At 45.6% G+C, this 16,989-nt stretch overlaps 26 non-coding genes across 26 annotated transcripts; 10 read left to right on the top strand and 16 right to left on the bottom strand.

Moving 5' to 3' along the window:
* Window positions 1-281: 281 nt before the first annotated feature.
* On the bottom strand, window positions 282-355 carry trnam-cau (transfer RNA methionine (anticodon CAU)). The gene has a single exon. It is a non-coding gene; the product is annotated as a tRNA-Met (tRNA).
* A 95-nt stretch (window positions 356-450) lies between these two features.
* Window positions 451-533, top strand: trnal-cag (transfer RNA leucine (anticodon CAG)). Its single transcript has one exon. It is a non-coding gene; the product is annotated as a tRNA-Leu (tRNA).
* Window positions 534-1,315: 782 nt separating this feature from the next.
* trnam-cau (transfer RNA methionine (anticodon CAU)) lies at window positions 1,316-1,389 on the bottom strand. The gene has a single exon. It is a non-coding gene; the product is annotated as a tRNA-Met (tRNA).
* Window positions 1,390-2,349: 960 nt separating this feature from the next.
* On the bottom strand, window positions 2,350-2,423 carry trnam-cau (transfer RNA methionine (anticodon CAU)). Its single transcript has one exon. It is a non-coding gene; the product is annotated as a tRNA-Met (tRNA).
* A 95-nt stretch (window positions 2,424-2,518) lies between these two features.
* trnal-cag (transfer RNA leucine (anticodon CAG)) lies at window positions 2,519-2,601 on the top strand. The gene has a single exon. It is a non-coding gene; the product is annotated as a tRNA-Leu (tRNA).
* A 782-nt stretch (window positions 2,602-3,383) lies between these two features.
* trnam-cau (transfer RNA methionine (anticodon CAU)) lies at window positions 3,384-3,457 on the bottom strand. The gene has a single exon. It is a non-coding gene; the product is annotated as a tRNA-Met (tRNA).
* A 95-nt stretch (window positions 3,458-3,552) lies between these two features.
* trnal-cag (transfer RNA leucine (anticodon CAG)) lies at window positions 3,553-3,635 on the top strand. Its single transcript has one exon. It is a non-coding gene; the product is annotated as a tRNA-Leu (tRNA).
* A 782-nt stretch (window positions 3,636-4,417) lies between these two features.
* trnam-cau (transfer RNA methionine (anticodon CAU)) lies at window positions 4,418-4,491 on the bottom strand. The gene has a single exon. It is a non-coding gene; the product is annotated as a tRNA-Met (tRNA).
* A 95-nt stretch (window positions 4,492-4,586) lies between these two features.
* On the top strand, window positions 4,587-4,669 carry trnal-cag (transfer RNA leucine (anticodon CAG)). Its single transcript has one exon. It is a non-coding gene; the product is annotated as a tRNA-Leu (tRNA).
* A 782-nt stretch (window positions 4,670-5,451) lies between these two features.
* Window positions 5,452-5,525, bottom strand: trnam-cau (transfer RNA methionine (anticodon CAU)). Its single transcript has one exon. It is a non-coding gene; the product is annotated as a tRNA-Met (tRNA).
* A 960-nt stretch (window positions 5,526-6,485) lies between these two features.
* Window positions 6,486-6,559, bottom strand: trnam-cau (transfer RNA methionine (anticodon CAU)). Its single transcript has one exon. It is a non-coding gene; the product is annotated as a tRNA-Met (tRNA).
* Window positions 6,560-6,654: 95 nt separating this feature from the next.
* On the top strand, window positions 6,655-6,737 carry trnal-cag (transfer RNA leucine (anticodon CAG)). Its single transcript has one exon. It is a non-coding gene; the product is annotated as a tRNA-Leu (tRNA).
* A 782-nt stretch (window positions 6,738-7,519) lies between these two features.
* On the bottom strand, window positions 7,520-7,593 carry trnam-cau (transfer RNA methionine (anticodon CAU)). The gene has a single exon. It is a non-coding gene; the product is annotated as a tRNA-Met (tRNA).
* Window positions 7,594-8,553: 960 nt separating this feature from the next.
* Window positions 8,554-8,627, bottom strand: trnam-cau (transfer RNA methionine (anticodon CAU)). The gene has a single exon. It is a non-coding gene; the product is annotated as a tRNA-Met (tRNA).
* A 95-nt stretch (window positions 8,628-8,722) lies between these two features.
* On the top strand, window positions 8,723-8,805 carry trnal-cag (transfer RNA leucine (anticodon CAG)). Its single transcript has one exon. It is a non-coding gene; the product is annotated as a tRNA-Leu (tRNA).
* A 782-nt stretch (window positions 8,806-9,587) lies between these two features.
* Window positions 9,588-9,661, bottom strand: trnam-cau (transfer RNA methionine (anticodon CAU)). The gene has a single exon. It is a non-coding gene; the product is annotated as a tRNA-Met (tRNA).
* Window positions 9,662-9,756: 95 nt separating this feature from the next.
* trnal-cag (transfer RNA leucine (anticodon CAG)) lies at window positions 9,757-9,839 on the top strand. Its single transcript has one exon. It is a non-coding gene; the product is annotated as a tRNA-Leu (tRNA).
* Window positions 9,840-10,621: 782 nt separating this feature from the next.
* trnam-cau (transfer RNA methionine (anticodon CAU)) lies at window positions 10,622-10,695 on the bottom strand. Its single transcript has one exon. It is a non-coding gene; the product is annotated as a tRNA-Met (tRNA).
* Window positions 10,696-11,655: 960 nt separating this feature from the next.
* trnam-cau (transfer RNA methionine (anticodon CAU)) lies at window positions 11,656-11,729 on the bottom strand. The gene has a single exon. It is a non-coding gene; the product is annotated as a tRNA-Met (tRNA).
* A 95-nt stretch (window positions 11,730-11,824) lies between these two features.
* trnal-cag (transfer RNA leucine (anticodon CAG)) lies at window positions 11,825-11,907 on the top strand. The gene has a single exon. It is a non-coding gene; the product is annotated as a tRNA-Leu (tRNA).
* Window positions 11,908-12,689: 782 nt separating this feature from the next.
* trnam-cau (transfer RNA methionine (anticodon CAU)) lies at window positions 12,690-12,763 on the bottom strand. Its single transcript has one exon. It is a non-coding gene; the product is annotated as a tRNA-Met (tRNA).
* Window positions 12,764-12,858: 95 nt separating this feature from the next.
* Window positions 12,859-12,941, top strand: trnal-cag (transfer RNA leucine (anticodon CAG)). Its single transcript has one exon. It is a non-coding gene; the product is annotated as a tRNA-Leu (tRNA).
* Window positions 12,942-13,723: 782 nt separating this feature from the next.
* Window positions 13,724-13,797, bottom strand: trnam-cau (transfer RNA methionine (anticodon CAU)). Its single transcript has one exon. It is a non-coding gene; the product is annotated as a tRNA-Met (tRNA).
* A 95-nt stretch (window positions 13,798-13,892) lies between these two features.
* Window positions 13,893-13,975, top strand: trnal-cag (transfer RNA leucine (anticodon CAG)). Its single transcript has one exon. It is a non-coding gene; the product is annotated as a tRNA-Leu (tRNA).
* A 782-nt stretch (window positions 13,976-14,757) lies between these two features.
* On the bottom strand, window positions 14,758-14,831 carry trnam-cau (transfer RNA methionine (anticodon CAU)). Its single transcript has one exon. It is a non-coding gene; the product is annotated as a tRNA-Met (tRNA).
* Window positions 14,832-16,825: 1,994 nt separating this feature from the next.
* On the bottom strand, window positions 16,826-16,899 carry trnam-cau (transfer RNA methionine (anticodon CAU)). The gene has a single exon. It is a non-coding gene; the product is annotated as a tRNA-Met (tRNA).
* Window positions 16,900-16,989: the final 90 nt, after the last annotated feature.

Raw genomic sequence — 16,989 nt, 5'->3', positions numbered from 1 at the left:
TGAGATTCATGGCATGTCAAGCGAAACATTACATCACTACTGACAAGAAACGTCATGAGAATGAAAGAATTATGTTCAGACTGAACAAAACATTGTAGTGACACTGCCCCAGTTTAGGTGAATATGAGAGGAATACTATTTCTGCATTTATTCAACATCTGCCCTACAAAATGACTGGATTTCAATCGCATTGCTCATGAAGGAATGGACAATCACACAAAAGGGTATGAAGAAACCCGCACTTTTGCCTAAACGCTCTTGTGTGCCAAAAAGCACCACTCTGCCCCGTGTGAGGCTCGAACTCACGACCTTCAGATTATGAGACTGACGCGCTGCCTAACTGCGCCAACGAGGCATGTGCTGTGGCCAGTGTGAGTGGTGGAGCACTAGCTTCTGGATCATCTGCCATTCGGTGCAGCTCCAAACACGCTGCTCACCGTGAGCTGTCATGTCAGGATGGCCGAGCGGTCTAAGGCGCTGCGTTCAGGTCGCAGTCTCCCCTGGAGGCGTGGGTTCGAATCCCACTTCTGACAGACCTAACCTTTGGTTGCGGGCTCCAGGTAGAGTCTTTAACCCTCTGGCAAGTTGACCCAGTAACACACTAATATTGACGAAGCACTGCATTTCAGTTCATGTCAGAGCCAATGGAACACTACGGTACCTCTGACCACCGGCATCGTATGAACTTTAAAGTAACACTTTTGTGCCATGTATGGGATTCTGTGGAATTTCCATGCAGTTTCCAGGGAATGTCATGTCCTGACATTTCATGAAATTGGACATGTTTTATAGAATAGCATTCAATGGAATACCATGTTGTGATGTTTACCGGAATGAGAACTTGTTTATGAAAGGGTATTCATGTTTTGTTTGGGGTTTCTTTGGAGGGATGCAATGGGATTCTTGGAGTTTGACTGTGATGTCATGGACTGAAATTTTGGGGGTGCAGTAGAATTTCATGGCAAGGAATTCCTGGAAATCTCTTGGAATGACATGTCATGGGTTTATGGGCTGTGGGATGGAATGTCATGGAATGAGATTCATGGCATGTCAAGCGAAACATTATATCACTACTGACAAGAAACGTCATGAGAATGAAAGAATTATGTTCAGACTGAACAAAACATTGTAGTGACACTGCCCCATTTTAGGTGAATATGAGAGGAATACTATTACTGCATTTATTCAACATCTGCCCTACAAAATGACTGGATTTCAATCGCATTGCTCATGAAGGAATGAACAATCACACAAAAGGGTATGAAGAAACCCGCTCTTTTGCCTAAACGCTCTTGTGTGCCAAAAAGCACCACTCTGCCCCGTGTGAGGCTCGAACTCACGACCTTCAGATTATGAGACTGACGCGCTGCCTAACTGCGCCAACGAGGCATGTGCTGTGGCCAGTGTGAGTGGTGGAGCACTAGCTTCTGGATCATCTGCCATTCGGTGCAGCTCCAAACACGCTGCTCACCGTGCACTGTCATGTCAGGATGGCAGAGCAGTCTAAGGCGCTGCGTTCAGGTCGCAGTCTCCCCTGGAGGCGTGGGTTCGAATCCCACTTCTGACAGACCTGACCTTTGGTTGCGGGCTCCAGGTAGACTCTTTAACCCTCTGGCAAGTTGACCCAGTAACACGCTAATATTGACGAAGCACTGCAATTCAGTTCATGTCAGAGCCAATGGAACACTACGGTACCTCTGACCACCGGCATCGCATGAACTTTAAAGTAACACTTTTGTGCCATGTATGGGATTCTGTGGAATTTTCATGCAGTTTCCAGGGAATGTCATGTCCTGACATTTCATGAAATTGGACATGTTTTATAGAATAGCATTCAATGGAATAACATGTTGTGATGTTTACCGGAATGAGAACTTGTTTATGAAAGGGTATTCATGTTTTGTTTGGGGTTTCTTTGGAGGGATGCAATGGGATTCTTGGAGTTTGACTGTGATGTCATGGACTGAAATTTTGGGGGTGCAGTAGAATTTCATGGCAAGGAATTCCTGGAAATCTCTTGGAATGACATGTCATGGGTTTATGGGCTGTGGGATGGAATGTCATGGAATGAGATTCATGGCATGTCAAGCGAAACATTACATCACTACTGACAAGAAACGTCATGAGAATGAAAGAATTATGTTCAGACTGAACAAAACATTGTAGTGACACTGCCCCAGTTTAGGTGAATATGAGAGGAATACTATTTCTGCATTTATTCAACATCTGCCCTACAAAATGACTGGATTTCAATCGCATTGCTCATGAAGGAATGGACAATCACACAAAAGGGTATGAAGAAACCCGCTCTTTTGCCTAAACGCTCTTGTGTGCCAAAAAGCACCACTCTGCCCCGTGAGAGGCTCGAACTCACGACCTTCAGATTATGAGACTGACGCGCTGCCTAACTGCGCCAACGAGGCATGTGCTGTGGCCAGTGTGAGTGGTGGAGCACTAGCTTCTGGATCATCTGCCATTCGGTGCAGCTCCAAACACGCTGCTCACCGTGAGCTTTCTTGTCAGGATGGCCGAGCGGTCTAAGGCGCTGCGTTCAGGTCGCAGTCTCCCCTGGAGGAGTGGGTTCGAATCCCACTTCTGACAGACCTAACCTTCGGTTGCGGGCTCCAGGTAGAGTCTTTAACCCTCTGGCAAGTTGACCCAGTAACACACTAATATTGACGAAGCACTGCATTTTAGTTCATGTCAGAGCCAATGGAACACTACGGTACCTCTGACCACCGGCATCGTATGAACTTTAAAGTAACACTTTTGTGCCATGTATGGGATTCTGTGGAATTTCCATGCAGTTTCCAGGGAATGTCATGTCCTGACATTTCATGAAATTGGACATGTTTTATAGAATAGCATTCAATGGAATACCATGTTGTGATGTTTACCGGAATGAGAACTTGTTTATGAAAGGGTATTCATGTTTTGTTTGGGGTTTCTTTGGAGGGATGCAATGGGATTCTTGGAGTTTGACTGTGATGTCATGGACTGAAATTTTGGGGGTGCAGTAGAATTTCATTGCAAGGAATTCCTGGAAATCTCTTGGAATGACATGTCATGGGTTTATGGGCTGTGGGATGGAATGTCATGGAATGAGATTCATGGCATGTCAAGCGAAACATTACATCACTACTGACAAGAAACGTCTTGAGAATGAAAGAATTATGTTCAGACTGAACAAAACATTGTAGTGACACTGCCCCATTTTAGGTGAATATGAGAGGAATACTATTACTGCATTTATTCAACATCTGCCCTACAAAATGACTGGAATTCAATCGCATTGCTCATGAAGGAATGGACAATCACACAAAAGGGTATGAAGAAACCCGCTCTTTTGCCTAAACGCTCTTGTGTGCTAAAAAGTACAACCCTGCCCCATGTGAGGCTCGAACTCACGACCTTCAGATTATGAGACTGACGCGCTGCCTAACTGCGCCAACGAGGCATGTGCTGTCGCCAGTGTGAGTGGTGGAGCACTAGCTTCTGGATTATCTGCCATTCGGTGCAGCTCCAAACACGCTGCTCACCGTGCGCTGTCATGTCAGGATGGCCGAGCGGTCTAAGGCGCTGCGTTCAGGTCGCAGTCTCCCCTGGAGGCGTGGGTTCGAATCCCACTTCTGACAGACCTACCCTTTGGTTGCGGGCTCCAGGTAGACTCTTTAACCCTCTGGCAAGTTGACCCAGTAACACGCTAATATTGACGAAGCACTGCAATTCAGTTCATGTCAGAGCCAATGGAACACTACGGTACCTCTGACCACCGGCATCGCATGAACTTTAAAGTAACACTTTTGTGCCATGTATGGGATTCTGTGGAATTTTCATGCAGTTTCCAGGGAATGTCATGTCCTGACATTTCATGAAATTGGACATGTTTTATAGAATAGCATTCAATGGAATACCATGTTGTGATGTTTACCGGAATGAGAACTTGTTTATGAAAGGGTATTCATGTTTTGTTTGGGGTTTCTTTGGAGGGATGCAATGGGATTCTTGGAGTTTGACTGTGATGTCATGGACTGAAATTTTGGGGGTGCAGTAGAATTTCATGGCAAGGAATTCCTGGAAATCTCTTGGAATGACATGTCATGGGTTTATGGGCTGTGGGATGGAATGTCATGGAATGAGATTCATGGCATGTCAAGCGAAACATTACATCACTACTGACAAGAAACGTCATGAGAATGAAAGAATTATGTTCAGACTGAACAAAAAATTGTAGTGACACTGCCCCAGTTTAGGTGAATATGAGAGGAATACTATTTCTGCATTTATTCAACATCTGCCCTACAAAATGACTGGATTTCAATCGCATTGCTCATGAAGGAATGGACAATCACACAAAAGGGTATGAAGAAACCCGCTCTTTTGCCTAAACGCTCTTGTGTGCCAAAAAGCACCACTCTGCCCCGTGTGAGGCTCGAACTCACGACCTTCAGATTATGAGACTGACGCGCTGCCTAACTGCGCCAACGAGGCATGTGCTGTGGCCAGTGTGAGTGGTGGAGCACTAGCTTCTGGATCAGCTGCCATTCGGTGCAGCTCCAAACACGCTGCTCACCGTGAGCTGTCATGTCAGGATGGCCGAGCGGTCTAAGGCGCTGCGTTCAGGTCGCAGTCTCCCCTGGAGGCGTAGGTTCGAATCCCACTTCTGACAGACCTAACCTTTGGTTGCGGGCTCCAGGTAGAGTCTTTAACCATCTGGCAAGTTGACCCAGTAACACACTAATATTGACGAAGCACTGCATTTTAGTTCATGTCAGAGCCAATGGAACACTACGGTACCTCTGACCACCGGCATCGTATGAACTTTAAAGTAACACTTTTGTGCCATGTATGGGATTCTGTGGAATTTCCATGCAGTTTCCAGGGAATGTCATGTCCTGACATTTCATGAAATTGGACATGTTTTATAGAATAGCATTCAATGGAATACCATGTTGCGATGTTTACCGGAATGAGAACTTGTTTATGAAAGGGTATTCATGTTTTGTTTGGGGTTTCTTTGGAGGGATGCAATGGGATTCTTGGAGTTTGACTGTGATGTCATGGACTGAAATTTTGGGGGTGCAGTAGAATTTCATGGCAAGGAATTCCTGGAAATCTCTTGGAATGACATGTCATGGGTTTATGGGCTGTGGGATGGAATGTCATGGAATGAGATTCATGAAATGTCAAGCGAAACATTACATCACTACTGACAAGAAACATCATGAGAATGAAAGAATTATGTTCAGACTGAACAAAACATTGTAGTGACACTGCCCCAGTTTAGGTGAATATGAGAGGAATACTATTTCTGCATTTATTCAACATCTGCCCTACAAAATGACTGGATTTCAATCGCATTGCTCATGAAGGAATGGACAATCACACAAAAGGGTATGAAGAAACCCGCACTTTTGCCTAAACGCTCTTGTGTGCCAAAAAGCACCACTCTGCCCCGTGTGAGGCTCAAACTCACGACCTTCAGATTATGAGACTGACGCGCTGCCTAACTGCGCCAACGAGGCATGTGCTGTGGCCAGTGTGAGTGGTGGAGCACTAGCTTCTGGATCATCTGCCATTCGGTGCAGCTCCAAACACGCTGCTCACCGTGTGCTGTCATGTCAGGATGGCGGAGCGCTCTAAGGCGCTGCGTTCAGGTCGCAGTCTCCCCTGGAGGCGTGGGTTCGAATCCCACTTCTGACAGACCTAACCTTTGGTTGCGGGCTCCAGGTAGACTCTTTAACCCTCTGGCAAGTTGACCCAGTAACACGCTAATATTGACGAAGCACTGCAATTCAGTTCATGTCAGAGCCAATGGAACACTACGGTACCTCTGACCACCGGCATCGCATGAACTTTAAAGTAACACTTTTGTGCCATGTATGGGATTCTGTGGAATTTTCATGCAGTTTCCAGGGAATGTCATGTCCTGACATTTCATGAAATTGGACATGTTTTATAGAATAGCATTCAATGGAATAACATGTTGTGATGTTTACCGGAATGAGAACTTGTTTATGAAAGGGTATTCATGTTTTGTTTGGGGTTTCTTTGGAGGGATGCAATGGGATTCTTGGAGTTTGACTGTGATGTCATGGACTGAAATTTTGGGGGTGCAGTAGAATTTCATGGCAAGGAATTCCTGGAAATCTCTTGGAATGACATGTCATGGGTTTATGGGCTGTGGGATGGAATGTCATGGAATGAGATTCATGGCATGTCAAGCGAAACATTACATCACTACTGACAAGAAACGTCATGAGAATGAAAGAATTATGTTCAGACTGAACAAAACATTGTAGTGACACTGCCCCAGTTTAGGTTAATATGAGAGGAATACTATTTCTGCATTTATTCAACATCTGCCCTACAAAATGACTGGATTTCAATCGCATTGCTCATGAAGGAATGGACAATCACACAAAAGGGTATGAAGAAACCCGCACTTTTGCCTAAACGCTCTTGTGTGCCAAAAAGCACCACTCTGCCCCGTGTGAGGCTCGAACTCACGACCTTCAGATTATGAGACTGACGCGCTGCCTAACTGCGCCAACGAGGCATGTGCTGTGGCCAGTGTGAGTGGTGGAGCACTAGCTTCTGGATCATCTGCCATTCGGTGCAGCTCCAAACACGCTGCTCACCGTGAGCTGTCATGTCAGGATGGCCGAGCGGTCTAAGGCGCTGCGTTCAGGTCGCAGTCTCCCCTGGAGGCGTGGGTTTGAATCCCACTTCTGACAGACCTAACCTTTGGTTGCGGGCTCCAGGTAGAGTCTTTAACCCTCTGGCAAGTTGACCCAGTAACACACTAATATTGACGAAGCACTGCATTTCAGTTCATGTCAGAGCCAATGGAACACTACGGTACCTCTGACCACCGGCATCGTATGAACTTTAAAGTAACACTTTTGTGCCATGTATGGGATTCTGTGGAATTTCCATGCAGTTTCCAGGGAATGTCATGTCCTGACATTTCATGAAATTGGACATGTTTTATAGAATAGCATTCAATGGAATACCATGTTGTGATGTTTACCGGAATGAGAACTTGTTTATGAAAGGGTATTCATGTTTTGTTTGGGGTTTCTTTGGAGGGATGCAATGGGATTCTTGGAGTTTGACTGTGATGTCATGGACTGAAATTTTGGGGGTGCAGTAGAATTTCATGGCAAGGAATTCCTGGAAATCTCTTGGAATGACATGTCATGGGTTTATGGGCTGTGGGATGGAATGTCATGGAATGAGATTCATGGCATGTCAAGCGAAACATTATATCACTACTGACAAGAAACGTCATGAGAATGAAAGAATTATGTTCAGACTGAACAAAACATTGTAGTGACACTGCCCCATTTTAGGTGAATATGAGAGGAATACTATTACTGCATTTATTCAACATCTGCCCTACAAAATGACTGGATTTCAATCGCATTGCTCATGAAGGAATGGACAATCACACAAAAGGGTATGAAGAAACCCGCTCTTTTGCCTAAACGCTCTTGTGTGCCAAAAAGCACCACTCTGCCCCGTGTGAGGCTCGAACTCACAACCTTCAGATTATGAGACTGACGCGCTGCCTAACTGCGCCAACGAGGCATGTGCTGTGGCCAGTGTGAGTGGTGGAGCACTAGCTTCTGGATCATCTGCCATTCGGTGCAGCTCCAAACACGCTGCTCACCGTGCACTGTCATGTCAGGATGGCAGAGCAGTCTAAGGCGCTGCGTTCAGGTCGCAGTCTCCCCTGGAGGCGTGGGTTCGAATCCCACTTCTGACAGACCTGACCTTTGGTTGCGGGCTCCAGGTAGACTCTTTAACCCTCTGGCAAGTTGACCCAGTAACACGCTAATATTGACGAAGCACTGCAATTCAGTCCATGTCAGAGCCAATGGAACACTACGGTACCTCTGACCACCGGCATCGCATGAACTTTAAAGTAACACTTTTGTGCCATGTATGGGATTCTGTGGAATTTTCATGCAGTTTCCAGGGAATGTCATGTCCTGACATTTCATGAAATTGGACATGTTTTATAGAATAGCATTCAATGGAATAACATGTTGTGATGTTTACCGGAATGAGAACTTGTTTATGAAAGGGTATTCATGTTTTGTTTGGGGTTTCTTTGGAGGGATGCAATGGGATTCTTGGAGTTTGACTGTGATGTCATGGACTGAAATTTTGGGGGTGCAGTAGAATTTCATGGCAAGGAATTCCTGGAAATCTCTTGGAATGACATGTCATGGGTTTATGGGCTGTGGGATGGAATGTCATGGAATGAGATTCATGGCATGTCAAGCGAAACATTACATCACTACTGACAAGAAACGTCATGAGAATGAAAGAATTATGTTCAGACTGAACAAAACATTGTAGTGACACTGCCCCAGTTTAGGTGAATATGAGAGGAATACTATTTCTGCATTTATTCAACATCTGCCCTACAAAATGACTGGATTTCAATCGCATTGCTCATGAAGGAATGGACAATCACACAAAAGGGTATGAAGAAACCCGCTCTTTTGCCTAAACGCTCTTGTGTGCCAAAAAGCACCACTCTGCCCCGTGTGAGGCTCGAACTCACGACCTTCAGATTATGAGACTGACGCGCTGCCTAACTGCGCCAACGAGGCATGTGCTGTGGCCAGTGTGAGTGGTGGAGCACTAGCTTCTGGATCATCTGCCATTCGGTGCAGCTCCAAACACGCTGCTCACCGTGAGCTTTCTTGTCAGGATGGCCGAGCGGTCTAAGGCGCTGCGTTCAGGTCGCAGTCTCCCCTGGAGGAGTGGGTTCGAATCCCACTTCTGACAGACCTAACCTTTGGTTGCGGGCTCCAGGTAGAGTCTTTAACCCTCTGGCAAGTTGACCCAGTAACACGCTAATATTGACGAAGCACTGCAATTCAGTTCATGTCAGAGCCAATGGAACACTACGGTACCTCTGACCACCGGCATCGCATGAACTTTAAAGTAACACTTTTGTGCCATGTATGGGATTCTGTGGAATTTTCATGCAGTTTCCAGGGAATGTCATGTCCTGACATTTCATGAAATTGGACATGTTTTATAGAATAGCATTCAATGGAATAACATGTTGTGATGTTTACCGGAATGAGAACTTGTTTATGAAAGGGTATTCATGTTTTGTTTGGGGTTTCTTTGGAGGGATGCAATGGGATTCTTGGAGTTTGACTGTGATGTCATGGACTGAAATTTTGGGGGTGCAGTAGAATTTCATGGCAAGGAATTCCTGGAAATCTCTTGGAATGACATGTCATGGGTTTATGGGCTGTGGGATGGAATGTCATGGAATGAGATTCATGGCATGTCAAGCGAAACATTACATCACTACTGACAAGAAACGTCATGAGAATGAAAGAATTATGTTCAGACTGAACAAAACATTGTAGTGACACTGCCCCAGTTTAGGTTAATATGAGAGGAATACTATTTCTGCATTTATTCAACATCTGCCCTACAAAATGACTGGATTTCAATCGCATTGCTCATGAAGGAATGGACAATCACACAAAAGGGTATGAAGAAACCCGCACTTTTGCCTAAACGCTCTTGTGTGCCAAAAAGCACCACTCTGCCCCGTGTGAGGCTCGAACTCACGACCTTCAGATTATGAGACTGACGCGCTGCCTAACTGCGCCAACGAGGCATGTGCTGTGGCCAGTGTGAGTGGTGGAGCACTAGCTTCTGGATCATCTGCCATTCGGTGCAGCTCCAAACACGCTGCTCACCGTGAGCTGTCATGTCAGGATGGCCGAGCGGTCTAAGGCGCTGCGTTCAGGTCGCAGTCTCCCCTGGAGGCGTGGGTTTGAATCCCACTTCTGACAGACCTAACCTTTGGTTGCGGGCTCCAGGTAGAGTCTTTAACCCTCTGGCAAGTTGACCCAGTAACACACTAATATTGACGAAGCACTGCATTTCAGTTCATGTCAGAGCCAATGGAACACTACGGTACCTCTGACCACCGGCATCGTATGAACTTTAAAGTAACACTTTTGTGCCATGTATGGGATTCTGTGGAATTTCCATGCAGTTTCCAGGGAATGTCATGTCCTGACATTTCATGAAATTGGACATGTTTTATAGAATAGCATTCAATGGAATACCATGTTGTGATGTTTACCGGAATGAGAACTTGTTTATGAAAGGGTATTCATGTTTTGTTTGGGGTTTCTTTGGAGGGATGCAATGGGATTCTTGGAGTTTGACTGTGATGTCATGGACTGAAATTTTGGGGGTGCAGTAGAATTTCATGGCAAGGAATTCCTGGAAATCTCTTGGAATGACATGTCATGGGTTTATGGGCTGTGGGATGGAATGTCATGGAATGAGATTCATGGCATGTCAAGCGAAACATTATATCACTACTGACAAGAAACGTCATGAGAATGAAAGAATTATGTTCAGACTGAACAAAACATTGTAGTGACACTGCCCCATTTTAGGTGAATATGAGAGGAATACTATTACTGCATTTATTCAACATCTGCCCTACAAAATGACTGGATTTCAATCGCATTGCTCATGAAGGAATGGACAATCACACAAAAGGGTATGAAGAAACCCGCTCTTTTGCCTAAACGCTCTTGTGTGCCAAAAAGCACCACTCTGCCCCGTGTGAGGCTCGAACTCACAACCTTCAGATTATGAGACTGACGCGCTGCCTAACTGCGCCAACGAGGCATGTGCTGTGGCCAGTGTGAGTGGTGGAGCACTAGCTTCTGGATCATCTGCCATTCGGTGCAGCTCCAAACACGCTGCTCACCGTGCACTGTCATGTCAGGATGGCAGAGCAGTCTAAGGCGCTGCGTTCAGGTCGCAGTCTCCCCTGGAGGCGTGGGTTCGAATCCCACTTCTGACAGACCTGACCTTTGGTTGCGGGCTCCAGGTAGACTCTTTAACCCTCTGGCAAGTTGACCCAGTAACACGCTAATATTGACGAAGCACTGCAATTCAGTCCATGTCAGAGCCAATGGAACACTACGGTACCTCTGACCACCGGCATCGCATGAACTTTAAAGTAACACTTTTGTGCCATGTATGGGATTCTGTGGAATTTTCATGCAGTTTCCAGGGAATGTCATGTCCTGACATTTCATGAAATTGGACATGTTTTATAGAATAGCATTCAATGGAATAACATGTTGTGATGTTTACCGGAATGAGAACTTGTTTATGAAAGGGTATTCATGTTTTGTTTGGGGTTTCTTTGGAGGGATGCAATGGGATTCTTGGAGTTTGACTGTGATGTCATGGACTGAAATTTTGGGGGTGCAGTAGAATTTCATGGCAAGGAATTCCTGGAAATCTCTTGGAATGACATGTCATGGGTTTATGGGCTGTGGGATGGAATGTCATGGAATGAGATTCATGGCATGTCAAGCGAAACATTACATCACTACTGACAAGAAACGTCATGAGAATGAAAGAATTATGTTCAGACTGAACAAAACATTGTAGTGACACTGCCCCAGTTTAGGTGAATATGAGAGGAATACTATTTCTGCATTTATTCAACATCTGCCCTACAAAATGACTGGATTTCAATCGCATTGCTCATGAAGGAATGGACAATCACACAAAAGGGTATGAAGAAACCCGCTCTTTTGCCTAAACGCTCTTGTGTGCCAAAAAGCACCACTCTGCCCCGTGTGAGGCTCGAACTCACGACCTTCAGATTATGAGACTGACGCGCTGCCTAACTGCGCCAACGAGGCATGTGCTGTGGCCAGTGTGAGTGGTGGAGCACTAGCTTCTGGATCATCTGCCATTCGGTGCAGCTCCAAACACGCTGCTCACCGTGAGCTTTCTTGTCAGGATGGCCGAGCGGTCTAAGGCGCTGCGTTCAGGTCGCAGTCTCCCCTGGAGGAGTGGGTTCGAATCCCACTTCTGACAGACCTAACCTTTGGTTGCGGGCTCCAGGTAGAGTCTTTAACCCTCTGGCAAGTTGACCCAGTAACACACTAATATTGACGAAGCACTGCATTTTAGTTCATGTCAGAGCCAATGGAACACTACGGTACCTCTGACCACCGGCATCGTATGAACTTTAAAGTAACACTTTTGTGCCATGTATGGGATTCTGTGGAATTTCCATGCAGTTTTCAGGGAATGTCATGTCCTGACATTTCATGAAATTGGACATGTTTTATAGAATAGCATTCAATGGAATACCATGTTGTGATGTTTACCGGAATGAGAACTTGTTTATGAAAGGGTATTCATGTTTTGTTTGGGGTTTCTTTGGAGGGATGCAATGGGATTCTTGGAGTTTGACTGTGATGTCATGGACTGAAATTTTGGGGGTGCAGTAGAATTTCATTGCAAGGAATTCCTGGAAATCTCTTGGAATGACATGTCATGGGTTTATGGGCTGTGGGATGGAATGTCATGGAATGAGATTCATGGCATGTCAAGCGAAACATTACATCACTACTGACAAGAAACGTCTTGAGAATGAAAGAATTATGTTCAGACTGAACAAAACATTGTAGTGACACTGCCCCATTTTAGGTGAATATGAGAGGAATACTATTACTGCATTTATTCAACATCTGCCCTACAAAATGACTGGAATTCAATCGCATTGCTCATGAAGGAATGGACAATCACACAAAAGGGTATGAAGAAACCCGCTCTTTTGCCTAAACGCTCTTGTGTGCTAAAAAGCACAACCCTGCCCCATGTGAGGCTCGAACTCACGACCTTCAGATTATGAGACTGACGCGCTGCCTAACTGCGCCAACGAGGCATGTGCTGTCGCCAGTGTGAGTGGTGGAGCACTAGCTTCTGGATCATCTGCCATTCGGTGCAGCTCCAAACACGCTGCTCACCGTGCGCTGTCATGTCAGGATGGCCGAGCGGTCTAAGGCGCTGCGTTCAGGTCGCAGTCTCCCCTGGAGGCGTGGGTTCGAATCCCACTTCTGACAGACCTACCCTTTGGTTGCGGGCTCCAGGTAGACTCTTTAACCCTCTGGCAAGTTGACCCAGTAACACGCTAATATTGACGAAGCACTGCAATTCAGTTCATGTCAGAGCCAATGGAACACTACGGTACCTCTGACCACCGGCATCGCATGAACTTTAAAGTAACACTTTTGTGCCATGTATGGGATTCTGTGGAATTTTCATGCAGTTTCCAGGGAATGTCATGTCCTGACATTTCATGAAATTGGACATGTTTTATAGAATAGCATTCAATGGAATAACATGTTGTGATGTTTACCGGAATGAGAACTTGTTTATGAAAGGGTATTCATGTTTTGTTTGGGGTTTCTTTGGAGGGATGCAATGGGATTCTTGGAGTTTGACTGTGATGTCATGGACTGAAATTTTGGGGGTGCAGTAGAATTTCATGGCAAGGAATTCCTGGAAATCTCTTGGAATGACATGTCATGGGTTTATGGGCTGTGGGATGGAATGTCATGGAATGAGATTCATGGCATGTCAAGCGAAACATTACATCACTACTGACAAGAAACGTCATGAGAATGAAAGAATTATGTTCAGACTGAACAAAACATTGTAGTGACACTGCCCCAGTTTAGGTTAATATGAGAGGAATACTATTTCTGCATTTATTCAACATCTGCCCTACAAAATGACTGGATTTCAATCGCATTGCTCATGAAGGAATGGACAATCACACAAAAGGGTATGAAGAAACCCGCACTTTTGCCTAAACGCTCTTGTGTGCCAAAAAGCACCACTCTGCCCCGTGTGAGGCTCGAACTCACGACCTTCAGATTATGAGACTGACGCGCTGCCTAACTGCGCCAACGAGGCATGTGCTGTGGCCAGTGTGAGTGGTGGAGCACTAGCTTCTGGATCATCTGCCATTCGGTGCATCTCCAAACACGCTGCTCACCGTGAGCTGTCATGTCAGGATGGCCGAGCGGTCTAAGGCGCTGCGTTCAGGTCGCAGTCTCCCCTGGAGGCGTGGGTTTGAATCCCACTTCTGACAGACCTAACCTTTGGTTGCGGGCTCCAGGTAGAGTCTTTAACCCTCTGGCAAGTTGACCCAGTAACACACTAATATTGACGAAGCACTGCATTTCAGTTCATGTCAGAGCCAATGGAACACTACGGTACCTCTGACCACCGGCATCGTATGAACTTTAAAGTAACACTTTTGTGCCATGTATGGGATTCTGTGGAATTTCCATGCAGTTTCCAGGGAATGTCATGTCCTGACATTTCATGAAATTGGACATGTTTTATAGAATAGCATTCAATGGAATACCATGTTGTGATGTTTACCGGAATGAGAACTTGTTTATGAAAGGGTATTCATGTTTTGTTTGGGGTTTCTTTGGAGGGATGCAATGGGATTCTTGGAGTTTGACTGTGATGTCATGGACTGAAATTTTGGGGGTGCAGTAGAATTTCATGGCAAGGAATTCCTGGAAATCTCTTGGAATGACATGTCATGGGTTTATGGGCTGTGGGATGGAATGTCATGGAATGAGATTCATGGCATGTCAAGCGAAACATTATATCACTACTGACAAGAAACGTCATGAGAATGAAAGAATTATGTTCAGACTGAACAAAACATTGTAGTGACACTGCCCCATTTTAGGTGAATATGAGAGGAATACTATTACTGCATTTATTCAACATCTGCCCTACAAAATGACTGGATTTCAATCGCATTGCTCATGAAGGAATGGACAATCACACAAAAGGGTATGAAGAAACCCGCTCTTTTGCCTAAACGCTCTTGTGTGCCAAAAAGCACCACTCTGCCCCGTGTGAGGCTCGAACTCACAACCTTCAGATTATGAGACTGACGCGCTGCCTAACTGCGCCAACGAGGCATGTGCTGTGGCCAGTGTGAGTGGTGGAGCACTAGCTTCTGGATCATCTGCCATTCGGTGCAGCTCCAAACACGCTGCTCACCGTGCACTGTCATGTCAGGATGGCAGAGCAGTCTAAGGCGCTGCGTTCAGGTCGCAGTCTCCCCTGGAGGCGTGGGTTCGAATCCCACTTCTGACAGACCTGACCTTTGGTTGTGGGCTCCAGGTAGACTCTTTAACCCTCTGGCAAGTTGACCCAGTAACACGCTAATATTGACGAAGCACTGCAATTCAGTCCATGTCAGAGCCAATGGAACACTACGGTACCTCTGACCACCGGCATCGCATGAACTTTAAAGTAACACTTTTGTGCCATGTATGGGATTCTGTGGAATTTTCATGCAGTTTCCAGGGAATGTCATGTCCTGACATTTCATGAAATTGGACATGTTTTATAGAATAGCATTCAATGGAATAACATGTTGTGATGTTTACCGGAATGAGAACTTGTTTATGAAAGGGTATTCATGTTTTGTTTGGGGTTTCTTTGGAGGGATGCAATGGGATTCTTGGAGTTTGACTGTGATGTCATGGACTGAAATTTTGGGGGTGCAGTAGAATTTCATGGCAAGGAATTCCTGGAAATCTCTTGGAATGACATGTCATGGGTTTATGGGCTGTGGGATGGAATGTCATGGAATGAGATTCATGGCATGTCAAGCGAAACATTACATCACTACTGACAAGAAACGTCATGAGAATGAAAGAATTATGTTCAGACTGAACAAAACATTGTAGTGACACTGCCCCAGTTTAGGTGAATATGAGAGGAATACTATTTCTGCATTTATTCAACATCTGCCCTACAAAATGACTGGATTTCAATCGCATTGCTCATGAAGGAATGGACAATCACACAAAAGGGTATGAAGAAACCCGCTCTTTTGCCTAAACGCTCTTGTGTGCCAAAAAGCACCACTCTGCCCCGTGTGAGGCTCGAACTAACGACCTTCAGATTATGAGACTGACGCGCTGCCTAACTGCGCCAACGAGGCATGTGCTGTGGCCAGTGTGAGTGGTGGAGCACTAGCTTCTGGATCATCTGCCATTCGGTGCAGCTCCAAACACGCTGCTCACCGTGAGCTTTCTTGTCAGGATGGCCGAGCGGTCTAAGGCGCTGCGTTCAGGTCGCAGTCTCCCCTGGAGGAGTGTGTTCGAATCCCACTTCTGACAGACCTAACCTTTGGTTGCGGGCTCCAGGTAGAGTCTTTAACCCTCTGGCAAGTTGACCCAGTAACACACTAATATTGACGAAGCACTGCATTTTAGTTCATGTCAGAGCCAATGGAACACTACGGTACCTCTGACCACCGGCATCGTATGAACTTTAAAGTAACACTTTTGTGCCATGTATGGGATTCTGTGGAATTTCCATGCAGTTTTCAGGGAATGTCATGTCCTGACATTTCATGAAATTGGACATGTTTTATAGAATAGCATTCAATGGAATACCATGTTGTGATGTTTACCGGAATGAGAACTTGTTTATGAAAGGGTATTCATGTTTTGTTTGGGGTTTCTTTGGAGGGATGCAATGGGATTCTTGGAGTTTGACTGTGATGTCATGGACTGAAATTTTGGGGGTGCAGTAGAATTTCATTGCAAGGAATTCCTGGAAATCTCTTGGAATGACATGTCATGGGTTTATGGGCTGTGGGATGGAATGTCATGGAATGAGATTCATGGCATGTCAAGCGAAACATTACATCACTACTGACAAGAAACGTCTTGAGAATGAAAGAATTATGTTCAGACTGAACAAAACATTGTAGTGACACTGCCCCATTTTAGGTTAATATGAGAGGAATACTATTTCTGCATTTATTCAACATCTGCCCTACAAAATGACTGGATTTCAATCGCATTGCTCATGAAGGAATGGACAATCACACAAAAGGGTATGAAGAAACCCGCACTTTTGCCTAAACGCTCTTGTGTGCCAAAAAGCACCACTCTGCCCCGTGTGAGGCTCGAACTCACGACCTTCAGATTATGAGACTGACGCGCTGCCTAACTGCGCCAACGAGGCATGTGCTGTGGCCAGTGTGAGTGGTGGAGCACTAGCTTCTGGATCATCTGCCATTCGGTGCAGCTCCAAACACGCTGCTCACCGTGAGCT

Source organism: Pseudorasbora parva, chromosome 20 (assembly GCF_024679245.1).
Source record: "Pseudorasbora parva isolate DD20220531a chromosome 20, ASM2467924v1, whole genome shotgun sequence".
NCBI lineage: Eukaryota > Metazoa > Chordata > Actinopteri > Cypriniformes > Gobionidae > Pseudorasbora > Pseudorasbora parva.
Note: the sequence above shows the minus strand (reverse complement) of the source record. Positions and strands in the feature narration are given on the sequence as shown.